The following is a 16,058-nucleotide window of genomic DNA, read 5'->3' as shown; positions in this document are numbered from 1 at the left end:
TTTTTTTTTTTTTTTTTTTTTTTTTTTTTTTTTGAGACGGAGTGTCGTTCTGTCACCAGGCTGGAGTGCAGTGGGGTGATCTCAGCTCACTGCAACCTCTGCCTTTAGGGTTCAAGTGATTCTCCTGCCTCAGCCTCCTGAGTAGCTGGGACTACAGGCATGCACCACCACACCTGGCTAATTTTGTATTTTTAGTATAGATGGGATTTCTTCTTGTTGGTCAGGCTGGTCTCAACCTCCTGACCTCAGGTGATCCGCCCACTTCAGCTTCCCAAAGTGCTGGGATTACAGGGGTGAGCCACTGTGCTTGTCCCTAGCTAAATTTTGTATTTTTAGTAGAGACAGGGTTTCACCACGTTGGCCAGGATAATCTTGATCTCCTTACCTCGTGATCTGTCTGCCTCAACCTCCCAAAGTTCTGGGATTACAGGCTTCCTTACTGTTAATATATTGATTAGACAAATATTAAAGTGTAACATTTACTGTTCTGTTTTGTTTTTACTAATTCTAGCAACAGCCCTTTAATATAAGCACAACTGTCTCCATTATTTTACTTGGCAGGGTGATGGGAGTTGAAGTAGAAACATGGTGGTGATAAGTTTACTGGGATTTAAAATTTACAGAAGGTAACCATCCCACAAGTAACTCTATGTAGACTCTAGTTTTGAAATTCAGGACCTGCTTTATTTAATTCGAAGTGTTTTGTAGGTAATAAAATTTTTTCCAATTTTCATTTGGAGGGCAGGAGATCACTTTCAGTTTTGAGATTTTGCATTGGTGCATTTTACAGTGGGTTAAGCAGTGATCACAAATTTACTAAACATCAATTTCAATTTGACCCTTATCATTGAGCATTAGAATAAATCTGGGAATGATAATCTAGGTGTGACCTAAAAGTTTAATTTATTCTAGGTCAATGTCTGAGAAGAGAGGAAGGAGTGGCAATACCAAATAAAAACTTTGTCTAGGGTTCAATGGCAAAGTTCAACCTGAGTTGCCAGGATGTTTGTTGTTTGTCTTCCAGTATGGCCAAAAAGCATGTATGAAGGTGGTGAATAATTTTTATATGTACAGTTTTTTTTTCCCACAAATAATAAAACCTATATTCTTAGTGTTTATATTGAGGATATAAAATTGTCTATAGAAGAAAGTGTCTTCTATAATTTCATTTGGGTTAAGAACTGAGTTGTTTTCAGGAATGTTGTCTAAGTGTTAGAAGTATTACAGTTGGTTCTGAATTCTTGAGTTACTTCTCTGAACAGGTCCTAAAAAATGCAAATAGGTATGTAAGGAGTATTGCTTTAGAAATAATAGCTGGTTATGTTTGAACGTTAATAGAATGGTTAACCCTCCTCACACATCCTATAAATGTGTTGTATGAGTCTCACTCCTTTCTCCTCCCATTTTTTTTTTTTTTTTTTTTGTAGATCCTCCAGTAGCCTGACCTGAGTGGGTTAGTGATCCAGAGAAACCAGCAGACCAACTTGGTCAGGAAGGTTCTCGAAGCCGTTGGAGCAGTGTGGAGAATTTCCCACCAGGATGAGTATGATTGGCTGTGATTTTAGGTTAGTTTTTGTAAATCTCTGTGGGTAGTATTTGTATTTTACTTCCTGGAATGGAGATAGTAGGAGTGGCTATATTTCCATTCTATGATTGAGCTACTTTGGTTTCTTCCATTCTTGGGATCTGATGTGGTACTGGTTGCTTCTTTTGTTAAGATGGAGGTCATTACTGAATTAAAGAGATTTGTTAAAATGAGTGATATCTGTACATGATTTTTCAAATCACCCCAGGCTTCATTCAAAAAATAAAATTGCAAGATAGTACGTCTAACCAATTCTTTTTAAAGAGTTATGAAGGGCCGGGCGCAGTGGCTCAAGCCTGTAATCCCAGCACTTTGGGAGGCCGAGGCGGGTGCATCACGAGGTCAAGAGATCGAGACCATCCTGGTCAACATGGTGAAACCCCGTCTCTACTAAAAATACAAAAAATTAGCTGGGCATGGTGGTGCGTGCCTGTAATCCCAGCTACTCAGGAGGCTGAGGCAGGAGAATTGCCTGAACCCAGGAGGCAGAGGTTGCGGTGAGCCGAGATCGCGCCATTGCACTCCAGCCTGGGTAACATGAGTGAAACTCCGTCTTAAAAAAAAAAAAAAAAGAGTTATGAAAAATTTCTAACATGCAAAAATTGGATAGTGTAATAATTCCCCCACTTACCCATCACCAGCTTTAATAGTTTCAACTTGCACATTCTATTTCATCTATACTTCTTTTTTTAAAATTATTTTAAATTGAGATGGGTTTCGCTGTGTTGCTCAGGCTGGTCACAAACTTCTGGGCTCAAGCAATCCTCCCACTTCCCCAAGTGTTGGGATTACAGGCATGAGCCATCATGCCCAGCCTGTTTCATCTATACTAACCACTGCCCCCCAATAGGTTATTTTGAAATAAATCCCTACTGTCATATTTATTTGTAAAATACTTGTTTGTATTTCTAAAAGGCAAGGGCTCTTTAAATATAAGATCAAAACTGTTACCACAACTGAAAAAATTTAATAGATTTTTTTAAAATATCAAATGTAAAATATTCAGATTTCTCTGTTTTTCAGCTTTTTTTTTTTTTAAACTGTTTGTTTGAATCAGGATCCTGAGAAAGCACATTTATTGCAAAGCATTGGTTATAGCCCTTAAATCTATTTTAATCTGCAGGTTCCGTCTCTTTTGTTTTTTTTCTTCCAATAGATTTGTTGAAGAAATTGTCCTATATATAGTTTCCTCCCCACCCTCTCCCTCCCCTATTTGGGGATTACAGCCCAGTAGTGGTGTCTAACCCATTCTTGCTAAATTAAAGACCCTGGAGGGCCTATTGTAATGGAACAATGGCTGTAATCTCCAGTATCCCAGTTGGAGTTGATAGTGCTGTCCTAGGCACTATCGTAAATAACTAGTCATGGATGATTCCTTTTTCTGTGGCAGAGTCTGATTTGATACCTGACTTCAGTTCCATGTCTTGGCCCTGCTTACTGCTCCACATGAAAAGTAGGCCTCCTGGTGGAAGAAGCTAATGTTTCCTAGATAATGACCTGATTGTGCCTTTGGGGTTTTTCATGCATGGTTTCAATTTCCTTAGGTGATTTTATTATTTTTATACTACCTTATAATGTTGCTTTTCATTCTTTTGATGTTAGTATCTCAGCTGCTCTGACCCATACCTTCTAAGCTATTAAGACCTAATCATGAGTTCCTGGCTGTCATATAGTTCTTGAAATGGCAATACTAAAACAGTTTTTGAGAGCTCCTACTTATATCCTGATTTTCAGCTATTAGTTTTTCACAACCTTAGTTTTCCTACTGTGATTTTTTTCATTTCATTTGAAATTGATGTTTCCTCAGCACAAGTCCTTTAAACTGTTCATTTCTTACCTCGTGCAGCATTGCCCATTCTGGGATCTACCTCTGTGTCCCTTCCATGGCCAAAACCTGAGAATGGATATTGGATACATTAGGCTCTTGCCAGCCTTTGACTTAGGCACAACCGGGGGCAGAACAAGGCCATACTTGTGCCTGCCTTTAAAATGAGAGTAATTTCAAGGGGCAGAGAGGGGTAGAAGTAATCATAAATGAAAGTTATTTGAAGTATTTAGATGAAATATGATTGTGAATCAACCAAGTGCTGTGGATCATGAATTCAGACCTTTCAATTCTTTGTTCATGAATGGAGAAATAAATCACTGGTTGAAAATTGATTAAATATTAAGTGATTTCTTGGGAGTTGCAGTTAATTCATGAATTCAGCAAAAATAATTTGGGGCATATTGGATATAGTGATTAGACACTTAGCCCTGAGTTTTCTTTAGGAAGTTTGGACGAAATCATTTAAATCTAATCCTGAGTTTGTGAAACTAGAATAACTGTAAATTGTTGGTAGAGTTTTTTTTTTTTTTTTTTTTTTGCACACCGTAGGCATTCTAATATTTGAGTTTTCCACACAATTCTTAGCTTTAAATTTACAATGGAAATGCTGTTGGTGTGGTTTTTTTTCTTCTATTGTGTGTTTTCAACCATGAGTTCAAAGTATTAGTGAAATGCCAAACTTAGTTGCTTTGAAAATATTTTCCCTTCACATTAAGATTAATTTATCTGTTAATTGTTTTGTAGTTGTAACCATATTAGGTTGCTTTACAATGATCTCACTATAAGGTTGATCATAATTACTTGGGCTTTTGGTGTTTTGCTGTATTATGTATTCTTTGTTTCCTTAATGACTGGTTACTAGATGTTGTTTATATATGTTAATGTCAGGAATAATTCAACTTTAAAGTCGTTGGATGTGTCATAGGTGTTAAGTTGTTAAAACTTGATGTGCTTGTTGACCAGCTTGGTCTTCCAGTTATAAAAATCCTTTCAGGTAGTGAAGAAGTGGCTCTCTATGAGTAAAACAACTGTAGATTTTGTTTGGGCTGTTATCCTGAGCATTTTCAACTTTTAAGTTCTCTTTAAAAGCTTTTAATCATTTGGCTTTAAAAATTACAGTTGTGGCATAGAATGATCCCATAATGTGTTTTTACAGAAAGTTGGAATTTGTTTTAATTTATTATGAATGTACCATTACGTGGAGATTGGGATTGTAGATCTGATTCATTCTGGATTGCTGATCGAATAAGATGAATGTCAAAATTCTTCTTCAACTCTGAGATTTTGATTGCATAATCTTACATATTGAAAGAAAGCATTTTTTCCTTTCAGTAGTCATTAAGTAAATGGTGACTAAAAGGGAGATAAATTATTCTGGAATTACCTTTCGCTATAGCCATTTAGATTTAAAAGATCGGTGAGTCTGAAGATACTGTCATGGATTTATGTACCACCTTTAGCACAGCCCAGGTTTTGGGTCTTTATGGTTAGATACCAGAGATAATTGCTCCAGAAGTGCTTGGGTAGATTGCATTTGGTGGCTGTTTATGTTTTCGAATGATTTTGTAAGACTACTTTGATGGGTACATTATTTGCTATAATTATTTTCTTATATGCTTGTCTATTTTATAGTGAGGCGTATTTCTCCTGGTCTTTGCTTCCCGCGCGCCCCCCCCCCATTCTTTATTACGGCATTCTGACAACTGAGTTCTTATATGTGAAAAAGCCTTTCAGCACAGCGATTAAGAACATGGACTCTGGAGCTAGATTCGCAGAGTTCAAATTCTGACTCCCATTTCTTACCAGGTGTGTCATGTTGTGCAAATTATTTAACTGCTTTGTGCCACATAGTTCTTCATCTGTAAAATGATGATTATACTTCCTGCCTCATAGAGTTCTGGAGAAGTTTAGCTGAGTTAATGCATATAAAGTGCTTAGAACAATGATTCTGAAACTTGAGGGAACATCAGAATCACCTAGAGGGCTTTCTAAAACAGGTTGCTGGTCCCCATTCCCAGAGTTTCTGATTCTGTAGATATAGGAGGGGCCCCAGGTTTTGCATTTCTGACAAGTTCCCAGGTGATACTTGTCTATTTCCTGCAAACTGCCAGCTGGATCTAGAGGCTTGATAAATTTCAGGTTCATTCCCTTTGGCAAATACATTGGCAGGGTGTGTTCATTCACAACATTCATTATGTTATGGTGACTTGAATTTTTTGGATCCATTAATTTGTTGGGGGCTACAAAATGGTGATGTTCTAATGTTATCATTTGGTTTTCATCTATTAACTGGAATAATTTTATGTTTCCCCTCATCTTTTATTTGGTTACTCAGCAGTATATATGGGAAGAGCAGGTAAATACTCAGTTTTATTAAACGTGGCTTTCAAGATGATGAATTGGTTTCTTGTCATCTTCAAAAGGTTACACATATAAGTATATATATAACTATGTATTCATAGATGTAAACGTTTGATGGGTTTCAGTACATTGCAATTCTGACTCTTAGCGAAGTTCAGATTGTCCCACTTGTGGTAGTGGTACTCTCTTAAAGTTGGCTCCTGATTCTTATTGACATGCTCTCTAGTAGTCTTTGATAGCTTCCTTGCTATCTGGTATGTCAAGATGTTTTCAGGCTCATTCTTGTGCATTTCTCCCCCAGACCTGGAATCAGCAAATGGGATTAAGATAAAAGGCGAAGTCAAAAGAAATTCTGTCTTTGCCCAGGGTAGCTTGGAACTTTCTTTCAAGTTCCACCTTTCTCTTTCCACTTAACCTCCCTAACCTGCCTCTTCATTCTTCTCTACCTTTTTATTAGAGTGTAGGTGGAAAGTTTTGAGAAGCCTTGATAATCATAGAAAGATCATGGAGCCCAGGCAGTTCCGGATTTGGGGCCTGGCCACTTAGTAGGTCTGTTGGTTTGGGCAAGTTAATCTTATCAGTTATCATCTGGGGAAATACCTTATTTATATGGTTGTTGGAAGTAAAGAGGAAATGTAAGGTGTTAGTGCATGGTAGGTGATCACTAGATGGTAATTTATTTAATGTACTATTTCACTTAACTCCTTCAGCAGCTCAGAGGTGGGCAGTCAGGGTGGTGAAAATAACGGCCATTTAGCAAAATGTATCTGGACCCTTTAGGTCTGTGTGGGGTCATCAGTGGTGAGGAGGGATGGGGTTTGTTCTTGAGTTATTTTGGGTCTGAGACTTTGGCCAGTGATAACTGAATGTTCCACAGAGTAGTTTTTCACTTTGGAACTCCCTAGGAGTCACATTTATACCCTCTGAAGGGTCTTAGCCAGTTCCATGATGTGTATTACATTGGTTACCTTGATCTCCCTCCATCTATACAGGCCGCTACTATTCAAGGTTCTTCTGTTCAAGGTTCTGTTGTAACCTTAGTAACCTATAATGAGTCTTCCTAATAGTCATCAGTATCACCACTGTAACACACTTGAGCAGTACCATACATGGCAGGTCAGCAAACAGGTAAATCTTATTTTTTTAAGCATTATACATAATATCTAATGTATAGTATGTGGCATGTCGTAAGTGCTGCTCAGTGGAAGTTGTTGTTCAGTTTTTAGTTTAATATATCTTGTCTCTTTTACATAGCATTTACTGAGTGTTGCTAAGTATAAGGAGTAAGGAACGTAAAATGAGACTTGGTCTCTGCCCTTGAGAAACTCACAGTCGAATTAAGGACTGTGAGATTATGTTTAAAGTTCCTTAGTCTCTTCCTTTGTGTCATCATTTCTTCTCCTTGCACTGTTTATGCATGATATAGCCTGTCCATTGTTTCTTATAGATTTCCTAATTCTGTGTGCCTCCCCAGCCTTTGAGACTGCTAATATGTGAGAAAGCCTACAGTTGTCTTCTATGAATACAGGGTAACATCAAGAAAAGCCTTTGGGCCAATATTGGATTTCACAGTGGCACGTGCAGTTGACATTACAATACCAGTTTATGGTCTTTAGATGGGCATGTACACCTGGGTTCCAGCCTCTTTCCTGTTCCTTTAAACTGCCTTCCTTCTGTCTTCTTTCCTCACCTCTACCCAACCCTTAACTTATTTGGTACATAAAAATAGAGGCTCCCATACCCAGGAAGTGATCAAGTATGTAAAAAAACAGCTGTACTTCACATAAACTAGGATTTGAGTGGGCCTAGGGTATATCACTAAATTTCCATTCTTATCTATAAAATAGTAATCAGAAAGCCTATTTCAAAAGGTTGCTGTGAACCTTAAAGTGAGGTGATGGTTTTTTTGAGATGTAGTCTCACTTCCGTCACACAGGCTGAAGTGTAGTGACATGATCTCTCCTCACTGCAACCTCCACCTCCTGGGTTCGAGCTATTCTTCAGCCTCTCGAGTAGCCAAGATTACAGGCATGTGCCACCACACCTGGCTAATTTTTGTATTTTTAGTAGAGACAGGGTTTTGCCATGTTGGCCAGGCTGGCCTCGAACTCCTGACATCAGGTGATCCACCCGCCTCAGCCTCCCAAAGTGCTAGGATTACAGGCGTGAACCACCGTGCCCAGCCGAGATGATGTGTTTTTAAATGCTTAAATTATAGAGTACAAAGATAAGGTCATTATAATTTATGTAGACTATTTAGTAGGTATGTTACTTGGGGCAAATTACTTTATCACTGAGCCAGTTTCCTCATCCTTTAAATCAGGATGGTGATATTCATTTAACAAATATTTATTGAGGATGTATTCATTGCAGCTACATCCTGGGAATACAAAGATAAGTGACTGGAGAATGTAGGACAGCGTGGTCTACGGGAAGGAGACTTGCAAATCACACACAAAGGGATCAGTATGGTAATAGGAGGAAGGAACAAAATGTGCTATAGCAGTTTACAGGAAGGCATCAGAAAATATCACAGAGTTTTGTTAGGGTTAAGCAAGATAAATGAAAAGTGCTTCATGAATTCAGAAATGCTATACAAATGATGTTAGTTAAATGTATCCCAAATGAATGAGTAGTCTCAACTATTATTTCACTTCTTCACAAGACGTATTCTTTAGATGCATTTATTTCTTTGAGCTAGATATTATGACCTCTTTAAGGGTGTTATGTATTCCTGTAGTAGAGTATCCTGAAAGTAATGCTTTTGTCTAAAAGGATTTTTTTCATCCATTTTACCATCATTTTCTAGTTTTTAAACACTGAATTAGTTCAGGAAAAACTAGAAAATGTGTGCATATTTGGGGAGGGGATATTCGTAATTCTACCACAATGTTAAGTCACTGTTAACATTTTGGTTGATTCACATCTTAATAATAAGAGTAATATTTAAAGAATAGGAAAAGACAGCCCAGTAGAAAATTTTAAGGATAGGCATTTCCCAGAATAGGAGACTAAAAGTATTCACTATCAAGTAAAGATACTCAAACTAATAATCCAAAATGCAAATTTAAATAAGGTCTTTTTTAGTCATTAGATTGGTAAAAAAAAAAAAAAAAAATACTTTGATAATATCAAGTCATGGCAAAATGTTTAAGGAAGAGTCTGGCCTTATAATACTGCCTACAAGCGGTGTAAATTGTTACAGCTATTTTGGAGGTAGTTTTGGCAAGTTGCAAGATAGTACATACTATATGATGGTATTTATGTTTAAAAAAAATAACAGAAACTGATAAGTTTATTTGGGAGGAGGGATCATGGGGAACTTTACCTTTTTCTGTAATGTGTGCATTTCTACTTCTGAAATATTTAAAATAGACTGAGAAGTACAGAGACTAATACAACGAAAATCCCTATCCTTACCCCCGCTCCAGAATTGATCATTTTTAACATTTATTTTTATCTTTTTTTTGTGGGGTGGGGAGTAACACAAGTTGAGTGTCCCTAATCCAAAATTCAAAATGCCCCAAAATGAGTGCCAACATGATGCCACTAGTGGAAAATTCTACGCCTAAGTACATAACACTTTGTTTCATGAGCAGAGTTATTAAAAATATTATATAGGGTACAATGAACTTTATTTGGATGATGGCTACACTAAATGTCCAGACTTCACTGCTACACAATATATACATATAACAAATGTGCCCTTGTGCCACCTAAATTTACACAAGAAATTGTATAAAATTACCTTCAGGCTATGTGTATAATATAAGGTTTGTATGGAACATGAATGAATTTCGTTTTTAAACTTGAATCCCATCCTCAAGATGTCTCATGATGTATAGGCAATTATTCCAGAATCTGAAATCTTGCTGGATTTCAAGCACTGGGTAGGAGATACTTAGCCTGTATAGGTAAACAGGAAATAATTTTTTAATACCCAGCATTCCCTTCCCCCCTACAATCAATACAATGAATTGCTTGAATTTTTATACTGCGAGAATGGTACGAATTATGAATGTAAGTAAAAGTTCAAAACCTATGTGGTAGCCACACAAAAACCTGTTAATAAATAATATTAAATTTGTATAGGATTTTAGAGTTTGTAAAATCATTTAATAAGAATGCTCTGGAAATGGAACTTTTTGTTTGCTCTTTTTCTTTTAACTCTTGCTTGAAAACATTTCCCTGAATTTGTTTTTAAATAATCGTCTTTATGAGTATAGAATTAAATATGCCTTTATTGTTGAAAAGTACAGATAAACACACAAATCTCCCCTAATCCCAAACTCACAGATAAAATACTCTTAACATTTTGGTGTGTAGTATCTTTGTGTAGCCACATTTCTTTTTTTTTTTTTTTTTTTTTCCCCAGAAATACGCTTTCTGAAATGTAATTAACTACCTCCCAGGTTTCATTTTGTATTAAAAATTTCAAACAAAAATGCTGAAAAAAATAGCACAGTGAGCATATCAGCTAGATCCAACAATTAAATATTTGCCATATTAGATTTATATGTATAGATGTGTGTTTAATTTTTCTGAACATTAGGATGACATTTTATTCTTAAATCCTTCAGCTACATGTCTTAAGAATAAGGACATCTCGACCCATTGCAGTGGCTGACATCTGTAATCCCAACGCTTTGGGAGACCAAGGTGGGGGTGGATCATTTGAGGTCAGGAGTTCAAGACTATCCTGGCCAACATGGTGAAACCCCACCTCTACTAAAAATACAAAAATTAGCCGGGCGTGGTGGCTCCTGTATGTAGTCCCAACTACACGGGAGGCTGAGGCAGGAGAATCCCTTGAACCCAGCAGGTGGAGGTTGCAGTGAGAGCTGAGATAATGCCACTACACTCTAGCCTGAGCGACAGAGCAAGACTCTGTCTCAAAAAAACCGGAAAAGAATAAGGACATCTTTTACAAAACCGCAATACCATTATCATACCTAGGGAGTTTGTTATTTTTCTTGACATTATCTAGTATCCAGTTCATATTCAGATTTTATCAGTTGTCCCCAAACTGTCTTTGTTCAAGCTGTTTTCTCCAAACTAGGGTAGAAATGGTATTTTTAAATTTGCTCTTCCCACGTATTGACCATTGTTCCATGTCTCTGTCATTATTTATACTTCTGTGGCATTTTTAATGGCTACACTGTATTCTATTGTATGCAGAATGCATTTAACCAGTTGGCTGTGTTCACACCTTTAAGTCCCAGTTTCTCATGATTTTAAGTAATGCTTCCTAGCATACAGGTAATTCAGCATTGGGTAAATAAGTGTCAAGTGAAAGAAAGAAGCGTAGGTATATCCTAATAGATAAATATTTATGACATCCATTTTTAATATTTTTAATTTTTTTTCTTTTTTTTTTTTTTTTTTTTTTTTGTTTTGAGACGGAGTCTTGCTCTGTTGCCAGGCACAGTGGCACAGTCTTGGCTCACTGCAGCCTCCGCCTCCCGGGCTCAAGCGATCTGCCTCAGCCTCCCAAAAAGCTAGGACTACAGGTGCGTGCCAAACGCCTGGCTAATTTTTGTATTTTTAGTAGAGATGGGGTTTCGCCATGTTGGCCAGGGTGGTCTCGATCTTTTGACTTCATGATCCACCCGCCTTGGCCTCCCAAAGTGCTGGGATTACAGGCGTGAGCTACCGCGCCTGGCAATTTTTTATTTTCATAAGATTTTGGGGAACAGGTGATAATTTGGTTACTTACATGAGTAAGTTCCTTAGTGGTGATTTGTGAGATTTTGGTGCACCCAACACTTTGGGAGACTAAGGTGGGGGTGGATCATTTGAGGTCAGGAGTTCAAGACTATCCTGGCCAACATGGTGAAACCCCGCCTCTACTAAAAATACAAAAATTAGCCGGGTGTGGTGGCTCCTGTATGTAGTCCCAACTACACGGGAGGCTGAGAGATATACACTGAACCCGATTTGTAGTCTTTTATCCCTCACCACTTTCCCACCCTTTCCCCCTGAGTCCCCAAAGTCCATTGCATGACATCCATATTTATATCCTTAAGAAATTTCTACAGCTGGAATGCAAAAATGGAAGGCTTTTGGTACTCATTACTAAATTGGCCTTTAGAAAGACTAACCTTGCATTTTTCACTGTGATACGTTAAGTGTATCATCATGATTTATAATATTACAGCACATCAGGATAAGCCTTGATAAATCAGAAGAGTATAAATCTGGATATAGCAAGTATCATTATTATAGATGGCTCACTCCACACACACATATATGTTTCATATATTTGTATCTGCTGTCATATTTTTTCAGGAGCTAGTTTGATTCCTCTACCCTGGATGTCTTTGCATTTTGTTGACCCAATCTGGAGTCCAGGTCCCTGCTTCTTAAATTTGTTTAAATATCTTGGTGAGACCTGCCTTAAAAGGAAGTTTAGTCTGGAGAGATGCAGACTTCACTAGAAAACAATTTTTTACATAGAGAAATTTAGATTTTTGCTTTTAAAAAGTAAAGACAGACTGCTTTTATGGGTAAGTTCAAATCTCTTCCTCTAGCAAACAAATTACCAGCAGCTTTAAAAGGGTAGTCTTCATGTCCAGCAGAAAAGTTACATGATACCCTGTATTTCATATTATCTATATCAAACTCCTTATTTTATAGGCAGGCTCAGTTGTAGGAATAATGACATATCCATGGTAATATGGCTGGATAGTGGTGAAATTGAGCATCATACCCAGGTTACCTACTCCAGTATTGTTTTCACTATATCTTTCCTTAAAACTGAACTTAAGCTCTGTTTCTAAATGTGCTATCCGGTGTCATCCATGGAAATACAAAATAAGTGGCCCTCTTGCTGTAAGAAAGTTACTCCCCAAATAGAATTTTAGAGTAGAAAGTTAACGTGAGGAAGGCAAAAAGCTCAGTTTCTTTGCCCTTTTGACCATAGTTAATACTTTCTGACGTGAGATAATGTCATGGAGCAACTTGGAGCTCTTTCATGGAGCAGTTTGATTTGGCCGTGTGTTTTCATGCATGTGTGGATGCTATAAATCAGTAGATGGGATTGAAATTTCTTGCTTGTAAAACTTTTTCAAATTAAAGGGTTTTGTTTCGTTTTGTTTTTGAGATGGAGTTTTGCTCTTGTCACCCAGCTGGAGTGCAATGGCATGATCTTGGCTCACTGGGATTCTCCTGCCTCAGTCTCCTGAGTAGCTGGGATTACAGGTGCATGCCACCCACGCCTGGCTAATTTTTGTATTTTTAGTACAGATGGGGTTTCACCATGTTGGCCAGGTTGGTCTGGAGCTGCTGACCCAAGTGATCCACCCGCCTTGCCTCTGCCTCCCAAAGTATTGGGATTACAGGCATGAGCCACTGCACCTGGCCTAAAGGGGTGTTTTTTAAGTTCATCTTACTTTCCCTTCCTTTTCAGCTGTTTTAAACTATAAATGTAACGTTTGCAATTTTTAAAAAGACTGAAAATAAATAAATAATAGTTTACACCTTTTAGCATTTATAGACTATGTTACTCATCTATGTACTGTGCATATTTTTATGTTAGAACATACCGACTCCATTCTTTTTAATGGCTGTGTTGCACTCCAAAGTTTGAATCTACTCTAATACATTTATCATTCCTTATTGTTGAGTCTTACAGATAGAATTGCTGCTGGGTTAAGGGGTGGGGATGGTACCAATGTAAATGTTTGACAGATGCTACCAAAATGATCCTCAAAAAGGCTCTATTGGCCGGGCACGGTGTCTCACACCTGTAATCCCAGCACTTTGGGAGGCTGAGGCAGGCAGATCACCTGAGGTCGGGAGTTCAAGACCAGCCTGAACAACATGGAGAAACCCTGTCTCTTAAAAAAATACAAAATTAGCCGGGCATGGTGGCACATGCCTGTAATCCCAGTCACTCGGGAGGCTGAGGCAGGAGAATCACTTTAATCCAGGAGGCCGAGGTTGCAGTGAGCCCAGATCGTCCCATTGCACTCCAGCCTAGGCAACAAGAGTGAAACTCCGTCTTAAAAAAAAACAAAAGGCTCTATTGAATTGACATTCCCACCAGCAGTGAGCAGTGTCTGTGAGTGTCCTCTTCTCTGCCTCTAACCTTTTTAATTTTAGCCAGTCCGATGAGTGAGACATGCCACCTTGCTTTAGCTTTTTTCTTTTTTAACCTGCTAGTTAGAATGGGCAAATGTTTATATTCTCTGCAGATTGCAAGTTCGTGGTCTTTTAATTGGTTTTCAGTTGGATTATTTGTCCTACTCAGTTTGGGGAGTTTTTGGTATGTTAGAAATAGTAACCCTTTCTCTGTCCTACAGCAAATATTTTCTGTTTATGATTTGGAATTTTTTTTCTTTGTTTGTTGCGTGTCTGTCTTAGAAGGCTTTTTTCTCTGCCAAGATTACAAGACTATTTCCCTGCATTATCTTCTGATACTTCTATAGTTTGCCTTTTTATGCTTAAGTAATGTTGTGAAGTAGGTGTGTACTTTTATTTTCATCTAAATGGTTGGCCAGTAGCTCCTGTTTTCCTTCCTGGCAGAGACTATTTGATCTTTAAAAATATTCTCAGTTTAAAAGTGAATTATTTGCAGAAGTGTAGTTTTTTTAAACACTTAGGAATTTGTGGCAAGTAGAAAACTAGCTTGGTTGCTTTTAGCTGTTTAGCTTTTGAAAATAATTCAGATTGTGCATGTTTAACATTTGTCTTGGACTAAAGGCAAAGTATTATAGATAGTGCATTAAGGAATCATATTTATTGTATTTCCATTTTACTTTATGTTTGAGGCCCAGAATGTCTTAAGGTCATAAAGCCAGTTGGTGGCTGAGAACTAGAGTACCTTTGCATACTTCTCTGTTATTTTCAACAAGCATCTTTTGTGTAATAGATATGTTTTAAAGTAGTAGATGGCTCACAGTTGTTTGGTTTATTTAAGAACATTTGAAATGACTATGTGCCAGACTGTATGGGGTGCTATTAAATATACTCTTAACAGCCATATTATTTTTTTTTTTTATATATTTTTTTTTTTTTTTTTTTTTTTTTTTTTAATGAGATGGGGTTTCACTGTGTTGGCCAGGCTGGTCTTGAACTCCTGAGCTCAGATGATCCGCCCACCTCTGCCTTCCAAAGAGCTGGGATTACAGGCGTGAGCCACCACACCCAGCTGACAGCCAGTTGTTTCTTTTTTCTTTTTTTTTTTTTTTTAAATATGTTGGGACACCTTTGTTTTAAAAGGCTTTGTTTTACATCTTTCTTACCAATGAACTGATTTGGTCCTTGCAACAAACCTGTGAAGTTGGAATTCTTTTCAACATCCTGGAAAGAGTTTGCTGCCAGGTTGATAATTGCTGTAAATAACTTACTCTTTTAAACCATGTAAAAGAATCTTTGTCTTCATTCTTTCCAAATTTATTTGAACCAGCTCAAAATAGTTGAGATCCAGTTAAAATTATTAATTAAGTGGTATGGTCTACACATTATTTAGTAGACAGTTTACTCTTTGGAGAACTATGTAATTTGAGAATGAATCTGGAGCCTTCCAATTTCATTGTCATCAAAGTAGAATTTAAATTGTTGGTTAATGTCGGCACTTATGGCTAACAGTCTGGAGTTTAGTATATATTGTATGTTCTTCATATACAGGTAACATGTAGAAAGGTTGAGAAGGCCAGCTCTTTCGCATTTGATCTGTATATATTTCTATCTTATCAGTCTGTAGAGTACCTAGCATAAGGTTGGTGTCCTTAGGTTAATCTAGAGCCAAAAGAAATAGAACAAATAACAGTATGGCTTATTCTTTGCTGGGCACGATTGACTTGTTTATTTTACAGAGGTGACTGGACTCAGAGATGTATGGCAGCTTATCTAAGATCATACACCTAGTAAACGGAATTTAAGCCCAGGTCTGTCTGTTTCCCAGGCCTTTCTATTATGCTGTTACCTTTTTTTTTTTTTTTTTTTTGAGACAGAGTCTCGCTCTGTTGCCCAGGCTGGCATGCAATGGTGCCATCTCAGCTCACTGCAATCTCCGCCTCCCGGGTTCGAATGATTCTCCTGCCTCAGCCTCCCAAGTAGCTGGGATTATAGGCGTGTGCCACCACACCTGGCTAATTTTTGTATTTTTAGTAGAGACGGGGTTTCACCAAGTTGGTTAGGCTGGTCTTGAATTCCTGACCTTGTGATCCCCCCGCCTCAGCCTCCCAAAGTGCTGGGATTACAGGTGTGAGCCACTGCACCTGGCCTGCCTCTACCTTTTTTTTTTTTTTTTAATCCACGTGTTAAAGCAAATAAATATAT

The 16,058-nt window shown here is 37.7% G+C and overlaps 1 protein-coding gene across 13 annotated transcripts in view; it reads left to right on the top strand.

The window, feature by feature from the left end:
* Positions 1-16,058, top strand: part of HUWE1 (HECT, UBA and WWE domain containing E3 ubiquitin protein ligase 1) — a 157,352-nt gene that overhangs the window by 5,644 nt on the left and 135,650 nt on the right. For 9 of the 13 annotated variants that reach the window (XM_032267008.1, XM_032266995.1, XM_032266996.1 and 6 more), the window contains one exon: positions 1,428-1,565. The exons of 3 other annotated variants lie outside the window; for them this stretch is intronic. The gene's annotated coding sequence lies outside the window, so the exon portion shown is untranslated. Of the gene's footprint in view, positions 1-383; positions 1,049-1,427; positions 1,566-16,058 lie in introns of those variants that run through there. One more of the 13 variants, XM_032266997.1, reaches the window with a different exon arrangement.

Source organism: Sapajus apella, unplaced genomic scaffold (genome assembly GCF_009761245.1).
Source record: "Sapajus apella isolate SASKATOON/1434 unplaced genomic scaffold, GSC_monkey_1.0 scaffold164, whole genome shotgun sequence".
Lineage (NCBI taxonomy): Eukaryota > Metazoa > Chordata > Mammalia > Primates > Cebidae > Sapajus > Sapajus apella.
The sequence above is the reverse complement of the archived record's forward strand: the minus strand, read 5'-3'. Positions and strand labels throughout refer to the sequence as shown.